Here is a 15,849-nt window from a genome sequence, read left to right as displayed (position 1 = left end):
TAAGTCGAGCTCCTACTTCCCCTCCTCTGAACACACGTTTCTCATGGATTGGGCTTTTTGCCTGGAATAAATGAACTGCTGCTGAATCCCCTCTGGCTTTGGCTCTGAGATGGCCACAGAAGTTTGGGGTTTGTTGCTCGTTCATGAACTCTCCTCTTTCTTCCCTTTCAGGTGCTCACTTCAGCCCTGGGTGTGCAGGTGCTACTGATTTTATCTTTTATATTTTCAGGATTTTATCTTTTATATTTTTCAAATCCTGTACTGCATTAGTGTATAACTCTGAGTTCCATATAGAGTGTTGACTGCTGTCCTCACGTTTTGGTCAGATCAAAGAACCCCTCTAGGCCTGAAACTCAAGGATACCCTTCAGCCTCAGGCCCTGAAAAGCAGCAACAAAAGTGAATTGGGAAGGAGTAAATGGGGGTGAATGACTTTTAAAAGTGGAGGATTAACCCCTGATATGCGAATAGACCAAACCTGTAATTATTTGAAAAACTTGTGACCATTGTCCATGTTGGGTGTAGCCCCTCTCTGAGGCTTTGGACTGCCCAAGGTGCAGCTTTTGAAGGCCTTTAGTAAATACCTGCTTTATTCCCTTAATCTTGTCCAGCCTCTGCTCCAGGGAGTCACTTGTTTTAGGCTGCAGATGCAGGGTGGGGCTGGGGGTGTGTGTGGGTGTGTGTTCTGTTCTCTGTTATCTGTTAGAGGGGGGCAGTTATCTGCTGTCGATGGGCCACCTGCTAAAACCAGGTGGGGCAGTGTGCTTTATCTCTCCCACAGCCAATCCTCCCTCCAGCAGATCCCTTCTGTCCATGGCCTCTGAGTGTCCCTGCAGCGCTGATCAAATTCCAGCATCCCATGGGGAGATGCTCCGCCCAGGGGAGGAGCCAAGCATTCCTCCCTGGATACAATCTGCCCTGGGAACAGCCCAGCAGCCTTTGCCCAGTGCATTCCCAGAGGAGCAGCTTTCTCCTGCCCTGCATTCCCAGAGGGAGAGCAGGCCCATCTCCAGCAGCCCTGGAGCTGCAGAGGAAAACTCCCCCCTTGTGCAGGATCCCTGCTCCAGCAGAACCACAGCTGGCACTGCAGGAGGGCTGAGCCCCCCTGGGATGGGACTGTGCCACCACCCTGAGCCCCCCTGGGATGGGACTGTGCCACCACCCTGAGCCCCCCTGGGATGGGACTGTGCCACCACCCTGAGCCCCCCTGGGATGGGACTGTGCCACCACCCTGAGACCCCTGGGATGGGACTGTGCCACCACCCTGACACACAGTGGGTCAGGTTGTATTCCGACTCTGTCAGAGGCTTTTTGTTGATATTTGTACTATTACATTTGTATTTTTAGTTTTCCTGGTAAAGAGCTGTTATTCCTATTCCCATAACTTTTCCTGAGAGCTCCTTAATGTCAAAATCATATTAATTTGGAGGGAGGGGGTTTACATTTGTATTTCGAGAGAGGCTCCTGCCTTCCTTAGCAGACACCTGCCTTTTCAAACCAAGACACCCCTCCAAGCCCTGCTCAGAAGGGGTCAGGTCCCTCCTGGGTCAGTGCCAGGGCTCAGCTCAGCCCAGCCCAGTCCAGCTGCCTCACCCAAACCCTGCAGGTTGAACTGTGCCAACAGCACAGCTGAAAGCAGCATCTTGTGTTTGGGGGGAGAGAGATGCACACAGGGGATGAGAGAGGAACAAGTGTAAGGTTTCAGATGGGTAAAACAGGCAGAGAGTCATTCTCAAGCTTGGAGCTCAGGAGCCTTCTGGGAATGTGGTTATAAATCAAGTGAAGTGTGTGGAAACCTTGTTGGGACAGAGCCAAAAACGAGGGGAGTGAAAATATTCATGTCACAAACTGCAGGGAGGTGCAGGAGGGGGAAAGGAAAGGTCCTGAGCCCCCCTGAGTCTGAGCCAGGAGAGGGGAGCAGCATCCCTGACCAGGGGAGCTGTGGGGAGAAGGGACAGGGCTGGAAAACTGGGTGGTGACCTGGGAGTTGGGCTGGAGAGATGAAGGAAAGGGCAGGGGAGGATGGAAGGGAGGTTGCCAGGCTTGGGTAGAGCTGACAGCACATTCACAAGTGTAATATTTACTGTCTGCTGTCCTCTCTTGGAACACTGAAGTATTTTTATAATATAAAAATATAATTCAGATAAAGTACAAAAATAACCTTTTAATAAAAATATGATAGAATAAATAATATATAAGATATAACATTAAGTATCTGTTATTACCGTTATCTTTTGGATAGGTAAATAAAACTCAAATAACAAACTGTCTTTTAATTTCTTTTATGTTTTCTTGATCTCCCTTCCATTTCTAATCATTCCATGGCAAATCAAAAAGGAGGAGAAGTAGAAAAAAAAGGTAAATTGCACTATTATTGAGGATAAATTTGTTTTGAATATGTATAACTTCTACAGTGGCATTGTTCTTTTGACTTGGTTTTTTTTTATTTTTTTTCAAATCAGACCTTGTTTTGGCCTTTAGAAAAGTACTTAATTATGTAGTATACAAAGTGCATAGAGCTTTTGAGTGGTGGGTGAGAAATCAATTGTCTGGAGCTCAGCTCCCCCATCACCTGGGAACAAAAGAGTGTCAGGAATGTTAATTTTGGTTGCCAGGTGTTTGAGGGTTGGGTTTGTTGAAAACTGAACAAAAGATGACGTTCAACCAGGATTTTAAAAGAGAAAGTTGAGAATGCATCAGTTATTTTCTAGATTGAGCTGATAATAAAGTCGCAGTCGAATAGAAATAGTCTCAATAAAGAAGATCTTCAGAAAAACCCGAAATTTTACTAAATCAATCATCACTGGTAAAGCCTGGAGACAAGGAGGCTCAGGGGGGACCTTCTGGTTCTGCCCAGCTCCCTGACAGGAGGGGACAGGCTCTGCTCCCAGGGAACAGGGCAGGAGGAGAGGGAACAGCTTGGAGTTGTGCCAGTGGAGGATTAGAATGGACATTAGGGAAATTTCTTCACCAGAAGTTGTCGATGTTGGAAGGGGCTGTGCAGGGAAGTGCTGGAGTCCCCATCCCTGGGGGATGGACAGACACACGGGCGTGGCACGGGGGGACATGGCTTGGTTGTGGTGCTGGCAGTGCTGGGGTACAGGCTGGACTCGATGTAAAAGCTCTTTTCTCACTTGCAGGCTGCACAATTCCACACTGATCATCCCCGTTTCAGAAGCTGAGATCTGCTGCCTCTGCCCACATTCTCCCTGGCACTGCTGGGGCTGTGGTGGTGTCTCGGTGCTTGCAGAAGATCACCCCAGCCCCAGAGCCATGCTGGCAGGGGACAGCCTCACCTCGGGGGTCCCTGCAGGCTGGAAATGCCCCTTGCCTTGCAGGGACACCGTGTTCGGTGCATTCTGGTTCCCAGGTAAGGCAGGAGAGCTCTCTGCACCTATTGCAGCAGAGTGCAGTAGGTGTCACCAGAGCCCTTCCCAACGCTCAAAGGGAATCTCATTTCACATGCAGAATCTGCTCACCGACGACAAAGCAACTGCTCCTGCAGTCATGGGCTTGTTTTTCCTCCTTCCTGTTTGCAGAAGCAAAAAATTAATCCATGGAGATTTTAGCTTTTAGCCTAGGATGATTCAGATGCTGTAATATTGGTATAGTTTTCTTCAGTTTTTCTTTAAGCAACTTAGTAGGAAAATAATTTTCAGGTAATCTTTTGTAACAAAATCCTGCTCCGTGTTTTGTTCCAAAACCACTTTGGGCCAGACTGTCACCTTTCAGTAGTTAGTGCCATTCCTGTTTTGCTGCAAAGTCTTGATTTTCACTCATGCAGCACATCACCCAGCCATGCAATATATCCTGCACCTTCCACTACCTAATCACTTCCCCAGTGCAGTTCACTAGGAAGGGTGGTTGTGTGTACATGCACCTGGTGTCATGGAAATATGGGCCATAGACGTGTTAAAAATGGTAAGAAAACATTGAAAAATTATGGAGTTGTTATTCTGTTTATTTAAAAAAACTAACACCACAAAGACAGTTGTTTTTAAAGAAAAATATTTGAGCTTTGCAGATTGCCCCCTTTCCAAATTTATCCCCCAACTGGTCACTAAAGATGGGATTGGTTGACTTTTCTTTGCAGCTCTGGGAAGCTTTGAGCTGACACAGGGCTCTGGCTGCCCAGGGAGGGCTGTGGTGTCCAGCATTATCCCTTTGCATTGGCTAAAGCCAGGGGAGATGATTTGTCTGCCTGACATCTGATCCACGGCTTTCAGCAGCTGAGCCAAATGAAAACAAGCTGTGAACGTCAGTACAGGGTAGGAATTGTTGGTGTTGCCATGCAAGAAGGGTGGAAAGCAGGTGAGGTTTTCAGCATGATGGAAGCACTGAAATTAGGCTGATGTGGTGCAAGGTGTCCCTTGTCAGCTTTGGTGGTGGAGCCATATGTGAGGAAACACCTAAACTCTCATTTTGCTTTCACTGGTGCACTGCTGGGTTAATGGTTGGACTCAGTGATGTGAAAGGTCTTTTCCAACCTGAAGAGCTCCTTGCTGACTAACACCAGTTCAGAGCTGTCTGGTGGGCAGATCCTGTGGGAAGAGGAAGGCTGCCATGGACCATGAAGGTCAGTAAATGACTGCACAATTCATCATCTCTCAACCATTCTCCATGGATCTGTGTCAGGTGAGGATCATGGACAGATCCTGAACGTGCAGTGAAGTGTGGGCAGCTCTGCCTGTTTGGCATTTGATTTGTTGTGCATCTTGCAGGTAATTAAAATCCTCATCATGTTCACGTGTCAGGTGTAGGAACCTGCCCCAGCCCTTGGGACAGGCAGGAGGGGACTGAGGGGGCTGTGAGGGACAGGGAGGGCTGGCTGTGCTGCTCAGGGCTCTGGGAGGAGCCTGGCACAGTGAGGGGGCAGTGGTGACCACAGTGGCCATCACTCATTACCCATCCAGGGCTGTGCACAGCAGTCAGCACCAGGGTGTGTGTTGAGAGCTGACAGCTCCCAATTGTTTCCTCACCAATTACTGCACCCAGGCCTCCATAGCACAATGAAATGTGCCTCCTACCCATCACTTCATCTCTGTCACACTGCCTGGGTGTTCTTAGTTTGTTATGACTGGGAGAACTTCAGCAGCGTCAGAAAAATAAGCAAGCCTGTCTCTGGTGTGAAAGGCTTAAAGACAGCGTGGATGCTGTTAAATGAAACTGCCTCAGTCCAGATGAAAATGTACATGGAAAGAAAACCTCATGGACCAGCTGAGCCCGCTCAGCTCTGTCTTCATTTGGGACCCAGTGGGGGATGAAAAGAGTGGTTTCTTTTGCTAGACATCTTTATCCTTAGTAAAGTATTCAGCCTTTCTTATAATTTATTCATTGTGGTCTAGCATAGTCTAAAATATCAGCCCTTCCCTCTCTGTCCTTTTACACAGGCATTTTTGATGCCTCTTAATTCATTATTTAAGTAGCCTGTGTTCTGCTTTACAAAACACCCTCCTCCCTGGTACCTTCATGCTAGCAGTTATTTGTGGATCTCTGTCAGCACCTTTCCAGCAGGGAAGGGGAAGGGGCAGGGTGGGATGCTGATCCTCCAGCCCTCATCTCCTGCACCTGTCACTGTCATATTTTCTGGAAAAATCCCTTTTCTCAGGGTTTTGCTCCTGGGAAGCTGAGAAGCCTCAGAGAAGAAGGGAAACAATGATGATCTGATTTGCTTCTCCTGTGTTTTGCTGCTTTGGAATGTGTTTGGAGATTGTTTATCCAACTGGTGCTTGTTTCATTGGTTTCATGTGAATTACTTTGACTTAATGGCCAGTCACAGCCAAGCTGTGTTAAGACTCTGGAAGGAGTAGTGAGTTTTCATTATTATCTTCTAGCCTTCTGTCTGTATCCTTTCTCTATTCTTTAGTCTAGTTTAGTATAGTAGTCTTTAATATAATATCATAAAATAATAAGTTAGCCTTCTAAGAACATAGAGTCAGAGTCATCATTCCTTCCTTCTTCAGGGAGCCCTGCAAATACAAGAGCACCCATCCCAGCTCCCCTGCTAGGGGAGGAGCAGAGAGGAGCAGGGAGAGGGGCTGGGCAGTGAAAGGAGCTGAGCAGCCAGAGCTCGAGTGCTGCAGCTCCAGCAGAGCCTGAGGATGTGCTGAAGTGATGCCCCCTGTGCTGTTTTGAGACCTCAGAGTTCCCCTGAGAGGGAAAGTGGCTCAGTGGCACTTTAGGGAGGGTGGGAGAATGGGACACTGCAGCTCTTGGTGTGGTGGACCCCCTGCTCCTGCTGGGACCTGGAGTCCCCCTCCTGGGACTCTGAAAATCCATTGGGGCAGCACATCCCACCCTGCAGAAGTGTCTGGTGAGAGCCAGGGGACCCCTTGGATGGAGGTGCACATGGAGTGCCAAGTATTCCCTGTCTTGTCACTAATTACAAAGTTGGATGGCTGTCAGCAGGAATGTTTGCAGCTGAAAAATGAGTCTGTGCATTGTGAGGTGTGAGTGAGGCTTTGATTGGAATCCTTGCAGCAATCTGTTTGCTCCCTGGGCATGGCGTTTGAAATCCTGCCAAATGTGTGATCCCCCAGATTCCTCAGGAAATGCCTGCATCCTACCAAATGTGTGATCCCCAAAAATTCCTGGGTAATGCCTGCATCCTGCCAAATGTGTGATCCCCCAGATTCCTCAGGTAATGCCTGCATCCTGCCAAATGTGTGATCCCCCAGATTCCTCAGGTAATGCCTGCATCCTGCCAAATGTGTGATCCCCCAGATTCCTCAGGTAATTCCTGCATCCTGCCAAATGTGTGATCCCCCAGATTCCTCAGGTAATGCCTGCATCCTGCCAAATGTGTGATCCCCCAGATTCCTCAGGTAATGCCTGCATCCTGCCAAATGTGTGATCCCCCAGATTCCTCAGGAAATGCCTGCATCCTGCCAAATGTGTGATCCCCCAGATTCCTCAGGAAATGCCTGCATCCTGCCAAATGTGTGATCCCCCAGATTCCTTGGTAATGCTTGCATCCTGCCAAATGTGTGATCCCCCAGATTCCTCAGGTAATGCCTGCATCCTGCCAAATGTGTGATCCCCAAATTCCTGGGCAATGCCTGCATCCTACCAAATGTGTGATCCCCCAGATTCCTCAGGTAATGCCTGCATCCTGCCAAATGTGTGATCCCCCAGATTTATCAGGTAATTCCTGCATCCTGCCAAATGTGTGATCCCCCAGATTCCTGGGCAATGCCTGCATCTGGAACGGAGGCTCTGGAAGGTGTCATGTTCCTGGCACTGCCTTTCCCTAACAAAAGAAAAGTGGGTAGACAGTTCAGTCCAGAGTATTAGAACACTCCCTTAAGAAAAAAGAAATAAAGATTAAGTAATTGAGAGGAACAAAGATGTTCCAAGCCTCCTTCTTACGGCCTTGGTTGCAGAAATGCCCTGGACATTATCTATTCCATATTTTTACCATTCCAGCCAAAGAAAAAGTTGGGAATATTTGACCTGTTAGTGCATGCTTCAAAGAAAAAACACTTTCAAATGCTGTGTGATAAATCAAGCTTTACTTACTTAATAGCCACAATGTTTTCTTTTTGAGTCAGGCACTCAGGAGAGAGTCCAGGACTAAGAACCAGAACTGGCATCTTTCTGGCCATTTAATGTAAGTTCCATTTTGTTTGAAAGCGTTTGATCAGATTTGAAAGCATTGAATATCAGCTTTGTGCAATGCCATCAGCTGAAGATGCTGCTGTCACTTTGGGGACAGCAGGAGGAAGCACAACCCCTGCAAGGCAGGAGCTTGTGTTCAGCAGGAGGGACTTGGCTGAGGACATCCCAGATCCCGCTGACTCAGTGCTTGGCTAAACACTCTTACCTCATATTTCACAAATAATAAACAATTTTGCTTATTTCTGTGCCTTTGGGGGTTTGCCCCCTCCTGACAAAAGAGTGTTTGCTTGTTCCCATATTTACTTTCTCCAGTATCATATTTACACAGTCAATACTCTTCTGCTGGCAGATTATTTTTAATAGAGAGCTTTATTAAAGTGTCTTTCAGGAGAATATTTGCACTGCAATGCACATCAGAGCACTGCTGGGTGAGAAGGGCTTCTCCTCAATGCAGAACAGTCACTTCCTTATCAAATGTTGTGCTTGGAACGTTTAGGTGAAGGAGGATAAAAGGAACTGCAGAGCCTGTGTAGGTCCTTGTGCAAATCCCACCATGGGCAAGGTCTTGCTGGACACTGACATGTTGTGAAGTAAGTGCAGCACATTCCATGCAGCTTTTTTTGTATCTTTCCATCACTTAAATTCCTGACACCCAAATTATTTATTTTATTTTTTTTTTATTTTCTTTTTTCTCATTACTGAGAAGAATCCCCAGGTTTCTCTCCTTTGAGGGCAAGTGTCAATTAACCTCCAGTATATTCTGTTACTCTTGGAGTTAACCAAACCTCAGCTGCTTATTTTGGATGTTATTTTTTGGTTATCCTTTGGACTTTTGCCTCCAGTCTGAGGTGAGGAGAGGTGGCTGGCACTGCCCACACAGAAACCCACAACTCATCCCTCCAGGGATTTCAGTGGCACTGAGATTACATGAGAGGAAGGGTCTGGTGGCACTGGGGATGGGGACACTTCTGCTCACCACTCTCCCACCCACCACTCCACAGAGAAAGGTTTAGGCAGTTCTGTTGTAAGCAGCTCCATTTAATTTTGTTCTTTTCCACTATTATTTATCACTGGAAGCAGTGAATCCAAATCCTCATGTCTGTGGAGGAGTAGGGCTGCTCTGGGTGTGTTGATTTTTCTATATGTCTGCTCATGCAGATTTCCTGGACCCCTGCAATTTTCCTAGCTTCTCTCTGCTATTTGACATTTATTCTTTGTGTACTTTTCCATCTCATTAATTTATTAAACATCAATGGTGATGCAGGTCTTTGATCCACTTAAAAATTAACCACTTATGCCTGTCTCCTCCAGTTCTTGAGCCATGGCAATATTCCCTCTCTCCTGGATATTTTGGCTCATCAACAGACCCTTGCCAGTGCTTGTACCTGAGATGATTTTAAAGACCATGTGATTTTTTTTTTTTTTAGTTTCTTACATTATTTTCAGATTTGCTAGTAGAAAGGTGCAGTTTTGCTCTGTAGAAATGTGTTGTTCAGCAAGGTGTGTGTAACTTTTGCTGACTTCCCAAAATAATCAGCTTTTTTGGCAAGGAAAAAAAATCATGGCTGGGAAATGGATTTGTCTTGAGCATTTCTCAAAGAAGTGGGTTAATGGGAAAGGATCTCTGCACTAGCAGCTCTGTTGCTCTCTCCTTGCAGAGCTTTTGGGTGAAACCATCTGGCCCTGGGAATCTGCACTTTTCTCTGTGCTGCTGACTCAGGTGATGCTGCCCCCCTCCTCTGCCAGAAACTCCTGGGTGTCCCTCATGCCAAACCCATTAGCTCAGTTTCCTCCTTTACAGAGCTGCTTGATTCCTGTCCACAAGCCCAGATCTTTTATTTTTGATGCCTGCTCTCCTCCTACAGGAGGTAAAATACATCCCTGAAATCTGCCACAGCCCCTAAAACCTAATGGTGCAGCCAGAGTTCACTGCTGAACTTTGGTCCCCAGAAGGTGGGAGCTTCCCTCCTTGGAAGGAGCCCTTCCAAAAGCTGCCTCTGAGTTGCTAAGAAACAGCTTGTCACTGTGGCACGGGCTGTAGGCAGTTCTGTACAGGTAATTAGAAGTCACTCCTGCTTTATTATTAACTATTTGTTGACTTTTTTTTCCTTTTAAATAATTTTCCTCCCCGTCCCCAAAGTGCTCAGCACTCCTGGTACATCTGCATCAATTATGCATGGTCTGTGTGATTTTTCTTCCTGTGGAAACTTGGCTTGCAGAGGCTTTTTGTGATGCTCTAGCCATGACCTAACCCTCCTTTGCTGAATAATTCCTACCGAGACAACACAGTTTCCCTGCTGCGTTTTCCACGCTGCTGTGTCTCAGCAAGGCAAATAAATCAGGCTGTCTCCCACCACCAGGCAGCCTTGTTTGCTCAATTTTGCTGTTCCATTTCTTGCTTTATTGAATAAGCATGTATTTATGTACCTTGTGTCCTTTCTCTGCCTGCCCATTTTTTATTGAACTCCTCTATCGGCCGCACGGGTTGGATTTTCCTGACAGAGTTTTGGATCTTAAAATGCTATTTCTTCAGACCAGCTGTCACTTCTGTCCTAACCTTGTCCCATGAGGTCTCTGTGCACTGCTTACGTGTCTAGCTCTGCCTGCCCCTTCACCTTCTCCTCAGCTCTTTTAGTTTTAATACCTTGTGCATGAAATCTGGTTGGGATTTCCCCCCCTTCTCTTTAATTAGGGCGACTCTCTCCTATTTTTGGCACTCTCCAAAAACCAGTACCCTTACAATGAGAACCCCTCCACAGCCTTTATTTTCTTCATGACTCCTCTTTGTGCTGGTACAGCACCAAGCTTGTGTCTCTCCAGGGATCAGCAGGGAGATGCAGAGCAGCCCCAGCCTTAAATCTCTTTCCCAGCAATGGAAGGAGTCTCCAGGCAGAGTGAGGGGTTTGTTTTAGCTCCCCTCAGCCTGCACTGGAGCCCTGCACTCCAGGCAGAGTCAGGGGTTTGTTTTAGCTCCCCTCAGCCTGCACTGGAGCCCTGCACTCCAGGCAGAGTCAGGGGTTTGTTTTAGCTCCCCTCAGCCTGCACTGGAGCCCTGGTGTGTGGCTCTGGGGCAGCTCACAGCCAGGTGGCTCCCAGGGAGCCTCAAGCTCCACCTGGCTGCAGCCAGAGCCTGGGGGTGGCTGGGGAGAGATGTGGGAGAGCAGCCCCACAGTGGGGATCTGCTCCCACCCCACACTCTGCCATCCCCCACCTGAGGAGCTCAGGCTCCAGCACTGGAGAGGGAGGTTGTTGTGCTGAATCACCCTTTGGGGAACACGCCACTCGGCAGGATTTCCTCCCACCCCAAACCCTCATTTCTCTCTGGAGAGCCCTGTGGGGATGTGGGGGAGCAGAAAAACCTTTTCCCTAATGGCTCATATTGCTGCCTAGTGACCACCTGCCAAACCCAATGCTGGGAGATGCTGAGATCTGTGGGGCTGGGAGCCGGTGCCTAATGAAGGCACGTCAGGCTGGGAATGAGGTTTTTGTACCCTGCACAGAGAACTCCAGGATGTTATTTATAGCTGCTCACTTGCACCACAAGCACCTGTAGAGACTTTATTCTCCAGCCCCTCAGTGGAATCACAGATGACAGAAAGAGCTGAAGATGTAATGACCCTTGAAGTAGGAGAAATTATTTACCAAACCGTAGATAAGACGACAGATCTCTCCTGCACTGTGTTTAGGGCATCCAATCTATTGCAGATGTTACCATAGTCATGCTGTTTAATTTAAAATTGCCCTGCCTTCCTTGTGTCTCAAATTCTTTTCTTGGGAAACTAAATCCTTTCATAACCTAAATGCAGCAGAGGAGATGAAAGTGGCTGGTCTGGGGATGTATATGGCCATTCCAAGGGAGCTCTATGTAATTGTTTTTTAAATGGACATGCTTGCTCTATTTCTTTTTTTGGTCTGGCTCATCCTGGTTTTGTTGTTTGTGATATGTCTTCTGACATATGCTCCTTGTCTAGCAATGAAAAGCTACCAAGATTAAAACCTTGGTTAATTTATAACTGGCATAGGAAGAGCTCTTCTCATTTTACTGACTTTGTGACCTCCGTAGCAGATCTGATGCTGGGATTAAAAAGGAATGGTTACTATTGGTTTCCTGGAATAATTTTCTTTGTGCATGGGTCAAAATAATAAGGATTAACAAAATTATTAGATATTGGAGACAGTAGCTCAATCTGTCTGCCTTTAGCTTTTAAAATCTGTCCCTTAACAGGTGACTCTGAAATAGAAGACTTGTCACTCTCTTGAACTGAACATGGTCCCTACTCCCAAAAACCTTGTTCACTTCAGACCAGTTCCTCACTACCAAATACCCAATAGGTCTTTCTCCACTGAAATCAGACAAGGCTTCCAGCTTCATCTTCATTTGAGGGAGTCTGACTTACATTTGCAAGACATAATAAGGTTGGTCCTTATTCCCATGTGTGCTTTCAGCTGCAGTGCCAAGCAGCAAGTTGTGTAAATCTCTCCAGTGTGAGCTTTACTAATCACTTATCAACCATGTGTGAGCACTAATTTTAGTTTTCCTCCTACTGAGACAAGGTTTTGGGAGCACTCAATGGATGTCCAACACATGCAGGTGGAGATAACCCTGGGGATTGATCTCACCCATGGCTTTATCAGTGAGACCCATGGGACAAGAGAGGCTTTTCACCCACAGCTTCTGGATTGTTCTTCCTGGTGGTGCTGCAATCAAAGCTGTCAAGGAAAATGATCTACAGGCAGCAGCTTGATTATATTTGTCCTGAGATACTTCTGCACTAAAGGATTTTCAGGTTTTAATCAGTCTGCATTAACTGTGGTGCTCTTGTAGTTGATCATGGAAAGAAAGCAACTGTTGATTGCACTAAAAGCATTAAGTGACCTCTGCTAATTAAAAGATAATGTCAGTGCAACTGAGTGGAGTGCCTGGGTCTTTCGCCTTTTAGATAGGCACTAAATGAAAATCAAAGAGTTTGGAGGAAATATTTGTGGTAAAGTTAAGAGACTTGTTTGTGGAAATAGCAGGTCATGTTTCCTAAAAGTTATTTAATCCATTAATGATACCTAATATGCCATAAAACCAGCAATCTGCTGAAAAAGAACAAGCTCCCTCCCCAGTTGTGGGATGTCTTTACTTTGCCTTAACTGGAGCATTTTCCTTGGGAAGCCTATGATATAGTGAATCCCTCTGCTGTCCATAAATTAACCAAATGCTTTTTCTCACCAATTCAGGCCACTTTTTAAATGACCCAGACGTTCAGTGTTAAGTTCTGTGCTCAGAAACACTGTAGTCAGTGTCTACAAATGCAGCCTTGCCATTTTTTCATTAATCTCATTGCCTGGGAGAGAAAACAAAACAGGTGGAATAGCAACGTACAAGCACATCCCTTGTTCCTGGGAGACGATGGCTGGTAAATATTAACTTCTGCTTTCTATGTTTATATAGATGCAGAATGGGAGCCCTTTGGACAGAGAAGCAATGGCACAAATTCTCTATGAAATCACATGGAGTTGCTGTTGTGTCCTCCAAGGAGCACCAGCGGCCAGAGAGCTCCTGGAGGAGGTGCCAAAGCAGTTGGTAAAAGCGTGGGATAATTTCTCAGGTTTGTGCCTCACTCTGACTCCTTCCTCTGTGGGAAGAAACAGAAAGAAGGAAGGTTAATTTTTTTTTTCCATGTGGAAGAAGTTAAATCCCAGATGGGAATAGAGAAGGGAACATAAAGGTTCAAATTGTGGTGTTGAGAATGAGGTTGACTCCACGCATAGAGCAGAGGCTCACGGGGAGGGGAGGGGAGGCGTCTGCATCTCCTCAGATTAAAAGCAATGTTCTGGAAGCTGAAGGTAATTCTTCCCAGGCATTTGTAACCGAGCTTCACAGCTGCCAGACTGCATTTGATCACTTGCAGCAGCCCTGGCTGAGGAGGCTGCAGGGTGAGGAGCAGCACAGCTCTGAGCTGAGCTCTGTCAGGCTCCACCCTGGGTCTTCCCAGGCACAAGGTGCCTGATCTGCCACCACCCCAAAAGCTACAGGATGAGCTGGGCTCAGCCTCCAGGGTATGAAGATTACAGGGGAATTTTCAGGCAGGAAATACTGATTTTTCTCAGCGCCAGCCACCCACCTCACAAAACATATTGCTCATCTGAAGGGAAATGTAAATGTAAGTCTTTGACACAAATACCCCCTTTTAAGAATCCTTCCTCCATCCCCCACCCCCACTGGCAATAGAAAGTTACAGTTACTTATGTGAAACCTGAAAAAAATTAACTTTGAAAACTTCTAACTTTGAAAAAATGCCCTTTCTGTTTGCCCTTTGCACTGAACTTTGTGGAATCCACCCTTTGTTTTAGGTCTCAGCAGTGCCTGATGCCTCATTTCTCTCTTTTCTGTTTTACAATTAACCATTATTTTCACTGGGTTTTTTTAAGAGCAATATGTACACCTGAAGATATTTTAAAGAAACTATTTTAAAAGCTTATAAAAAATAAAACAAATACTTGGCATTGAGATTCTTGGAGTGCATGATGAATATTTTAACAGAAAAAAAAATCTAGCCAGGGAGAAATGAAAGGATTTAGTGCTCTAAATAAAACTCGTTGTGGGTTTTAATGTGCAAAAATGGACAACAATGGCTTTAAAGCCTCTCCACAAATACTTACATCTCTGCCCTGGTATACTCTGTGTGTGTTATCCCCATAGCCAGTAATGGTCTGTTATGTCTTTTTAGGTGCTGAGGGAAGGCATTACACCAGTTTTCTCTTTTAGGAAAGGCATGACACCAGTTTTCTCCTCTAGGACTTTGCATAATAACCTTTAGGCTTTGGGCAGAGAGTTTGAACCCTTGGGAGGACAACTGTGGATGTAAAGCTCAGGTTTTGTATCCTGTGATGGAAAGTGGAAACCAGAGAGAGGGGAGGGGAGGGATATTTGGGAGGTGATCATTCCCTACAGAAGGGCTCAGCCAGCACAAACTGGGGAAAGCTCTCTGCTCACATAATGCTGATTGTCTGTGACTGCAGGGAGGTTTCAGCCCAACATGAGATAAGGATTGGTTGTGTCTCTGCTCAATGTTTCCATTTCTTTCCCTTCCTCACACACATCCCCACACAGCTGGAAGAGAGAAGCTTTCTGTAATATCAGCTGTGACAGAGCTGGAGCATTACTTGAGTTTTTATTTGCGTAATTGATCAATTCACTACCTAAGAAAGCCTTTATTATTTTTTTTTTTAATTAACCAAATGTATTAGCGTCCATGAAACAAGTATTTCTGTGATTATTTCTGTAAAATAATATCTTTGGCCTGAGCAGGAGCCCTTTAGTTCTGCTGTAAGGTTGCCTTTCTGCAAACCCTCCTGCTAATCAAATCTTATGTATTTTCTTCCTTGCTGTTATAGAAACTCCTATTGCTAAATGTAGTGAAGGCAATTGCTAAAGTGATGGTGCCAGTATAAATTATTAAAATTACATGGAGTAATAAAAATGTGTTGTGTATAAAAAGATAGAGAATAAGGCAGTAGGACTCAAGGTTTCAAGTTACTTCAGAAAATTCTCTTTATCTATAATCTGGACAAGTGGTACAGTAACTGCAGTTGGATTTTGTCTTTACATTTTTTTCTAAAGCAGAATGTTTGGATGCCATACTTTTCAGGCTTACAGCTTTCCTTGAAGAAAATGAGATGGTCTGAAGAAAAAAGGTCTGCTCTCAGGTTTTTGATAATTTTTGGAAGCATCTTGGATAGGATAAAAACATAATGTCCAAAATCATAAGTTACTTCTGAAAATCTGTGTGGTTTGTTTGTAACAAGAAGCATTGATAAAATTTGATTGTGTGAAGATCACTTTGTATCAGATATATAAATTCATTAATTTAGTACATAATGTCTGTTTTCTTGTTATCAGAACAGAGAGGTTCTTGAGAAACATGAGGAACCCATTCTGCCCTTCATTATAAATTAATAAAAATCATTCTTCTGAGTTTTTTCTTTCTTGCAGCAGGCACTCAGAGAATGGACATGGAAAGTGCCATGGAAAGTAGGAAAGAGACACTAAACAGCACAGATGCAAGGTTAGTGTTATACTAAAAAAAGGAGTTCAGTGCATAATCTCAGCCCTTGATGGAGAAGATATAGTGAAATGTTGACTTTAATTGCCATGGGACATAGATTAGCAGATGGTCCCATGGATAGGCTGCTCTCCATGTCTATAAATAGCACAAGTTAATTTATGCAAGATCTTCCTTTG

This window comes from Haemorhous mexicanus, chromosome 11, assembly GCF_027477595.1.
Source record: "Haemorhous mexicanus isolate bHaeMex1 chromosome 11, bHaeMex1.pri, whole genome shotgun sequence".
Taxonomy (NCBI): domain Eukaryota; kingdom Metazoa; phylum Chordata; class Aves; order Passeriformes; family Fringillidae; genus Haemorhous; species Haemorhous mexicanus.
Note: the sequence above shows the minus strand (reverse complement) of the source record.